At 39.3% G+C, this 3,028-nt stretch overlaps 1 long non-coding RNA gene across 1 annotated transcript; it reads right to left on the reverse strand.

Moving 5' to 3' along the window:
• Positions 1-1,217: 1,217 nt before the first annotated feature.
• On the reverse strand, positions 1,218-2,778 carry LOC124879832. The gene is made up of 4 exons (XR_007041131.1): positions 2,316-2,778; positions 1,997-2,179; positions 1,660-1,729; positions 1,218-1,563 (listed from the first exon to the last, which is right to left on the reverse strand). It is a non-coding gene; the product is annotated as an uncharacterized LOC124879832 (long non-coding RNA).
• Between the last annotated feature and the right edge of the window lie 250 nt (positions 2,779-3,028).

The raw sequence follows: 3,028 nt of genomic DNA on the forward strand, positions 1-3,028 counted from the left end.
GGTGTATTGTCTGTAATTTCCTCTGCTCACTCTTCCTCTCTGACCCCTGCGGTTTTGTCCTCTGCCTCTAAATTTTCCTCTTCCTCTGTTGTTTTGAAAATAAATCTGTTCTTCTTCTTCTTGCTGAAAAAAGGTGTTGGCTATCTTTTTTTTGTTTTTTATCCTTCATTACTTTCTCTGCATCCCTGGAACCAGCATGTCGTGGATTTTTTAACTGCTGTCGATAAGCTCCTTGTTCGTTTTCATCTTCTTGTAGACCACTATGTATTTTAAACACTTTTGTCAGTCTAATCCTATATTCTTCAAAAGGTTCTTCCTCTTTTTGTTTCACTCTTGCTATTTCTGCGTCACTCTGTTTGTTCTGCTGTTAAAAAGAGTAAAATATTTTCTAAGATTACACAGAGGAAAAAACCGTGTCATGCCATGAACCTCTGTGACACACTGTATTCAACAGCCTTCAGCGTCTCAAAACAATAATAAAAAAAACTAGAAAATTTCGGAAGAAATTTAGACGGGGCCTGCCTCTTGGTGCGTGCTTCTGGGACCACAAAGGTTCTCTGGAATCCTGTTTCCATTTACCTGAAACAGGATTCAGGTTTCATTACGTGAGGTTAAAACATGGCCTCAGACTTGAACCTGTCATAATAATGCATTTCAAAAACAGCTGGGAACAATGGTTTAGCAGCAATAATAATGTTCAACCAAATTCAGCATTCTACATTTACATGACTAAATGTTTTTATTAAATATTGTAGTTACATTTTATTCTGTAGCCAAGAGTATGATTCATGTTGATGAGGAAATAAAAACTTTCTGAATCAGCATGCGTTTGCACCATGAGTTTTAATGGTAATTTACACAAGTAAATCCACTTCTTGATACTTGAGATAATTCAATTAAATTTTATTTATATAGCGCCAATTCACAACACATGTTGTCTCAAGGCACTTCACAACAGTCAGGTACATACATTCCAATTAATCCTAACAATTGAACAGTGCAGTCAGAGTTAGCTTTTTATTCAAATTGGATAAAAAGTTTTTCTATCCAAGGAAACCCAGCAGATTGCATCCAGTCAGTGACTTGCAGCATTCACTCCTCCCGGATGAGCATGTAGAGACAGTGGACGGTCACTGGCATTGACTTTGCAGCAATCCCTCATACTGAGCATGCATGTAGTGACAGCGGAGAGGAAACACTCCCTTTTAACAGGAAGAAACCTCCAGCAGAACCAGGCTCAGTATGAGCGGCCATCTGCCACGACCGACTGATAGACATTTATTGATCCAAATAAACTTGAAGAACTAAGAGAAAGCACTAAGAAATGACTGAAGTCCTTAGCGATGACAAACATGACAATTAGTTTCCTTCAGAACGGATTTGAACAATAACATTTGGTCTGACAAAGCAATACATGTAATTAGTTCAGCTCAGTGATCTCCTGCTATAGTTTCTTCTGAAGCTCTTTGACTTGAGACACTTTAGTTTCCTGTTGGGATGTGATCTGCTGCTTCACATCAGAGCCTTCATGGTGAGAAGTGGAGGAAAGTTCAAAATAGGCACCTGTAAAATTCAATTGAAATAAATAAAACATTAATATACATGGTACATTTTTTGATTTATTTGATAATTAACAAATGCAGTGGAAATTAAGCTTACGTAAGTCCAGAGGTTGCAGACTGTGTGCCGCAAATGCTTGATGTTTGCTCCCGCCTCGTTGACACTCCAGCTGTTGGTCGAGTTGTTGATGGTGGCAGAGTTCAGTCAATGGCGATGACCCGTCCCACGGCATGTTGAAAGACACACAGACATCAAGATAAAACTTTCAAGCCTTAAGAAAAATCATCATCATTTAAAATCATGAACATGCAGATTTCTAACTACATAGGTGACCCAGGAGGGGTCGATGTTGCAACTGCAGTAAGTTTTGAGAAAAATTTACAATCACAACTTCATTGTGTTGTTGCAAATTACCCTGAACTTCTCATGGACATACCTGGTCATGGGGCACGGAGTCCAGAAACCTTGACATAAAGAGACACACATTACTTCAATGAGAAAAGCACACAAAATAACTTATCCTAAACTCAGTTAATGAAAAGCAAAATGAAAGCCATATCTTGTTCTCCGTAGACTGCTTGGAGGATCAAGGCTGCCAGGTGGGTTGGGGTGTCCTGCGCTACAAGCATGGATACATGAATAATTACAATCATGAGATTCATGTTATATTTGAAATTTTACCAACAGCTACTATAATTGAAACATACAAAATACGTTTTAGGTTCATAGTCTATCATCAGCTAGATTTTGGATACCTTGGTGACGTATGATGGGCCGCTCTGCAAATCGACCAGGTCCAGCCTCCTCCATCTTTTCTTGGAACCCTCATGAGTCATCCCTTGCATTGCATGCTCTCAAGCCTGCAAAAACTTACTAAAACTGGGCAAAAAACGGTTATTTCCACTCAAAGCAAATTAACATAATGGCCAAGCAAACAGAGCGGAGTGGAGAATGTCCATAGTGTGGAAAAAACTGCTCCATCAGACTGGAGTATTGGCTCATGATCAGAAAGAAAACCAAAAAAGGAAAATAAAAAGAATACTAGAGAGCTCTAGCAGGTTCTCTAGGGGAGTTAAATAAAATGCACTGGTCTCCAAATTAGTTCAGTGGTCATCTGAAGTAGCTGTATTCAAGAGTAATAAGCTTCACAGCCGTTTCTGGACCTATACAGGCCGTCAACCGACACCGCTATTCTTATTACCTGTTAAATACATTCACTTTCTTACAATATCCCAGGGGCATCCTAGGTGACCACTCGGTGCCTCAAATGGAGTACTGTGGTCATCTGAAGTTTAAGTATTCATGAGCAATAAGCTTACAGCCGTTACTGGACCTGTACAGGCCATCAGCCGACACCGTTATTCTTATTACCTTTTAAATACGTCAACTGGATTTCCAGTATCCAAGCGAATCATTGAGGACATTTGATTCTGATTATTTGTTCTCACTTTGGTGTTTTTGCCTAAGA

Source organism: Girardinichthys multiradiatus, chromosome 13 (assembly GCF_021462225.1).
Source record: "Girardinichthys multiradiatus isolate DD_20200921_A chromosome 13, DD_fGirMul_XY1, whole genome shotgun sequence".
Classification (NCBI taxonomy): Eukaryota; Metazoa; Chordata; class Actinopteri; order Cyprinodontiformes; family Goodeidae; genus Girardinichthys; species Girardinichthys multiradiatus.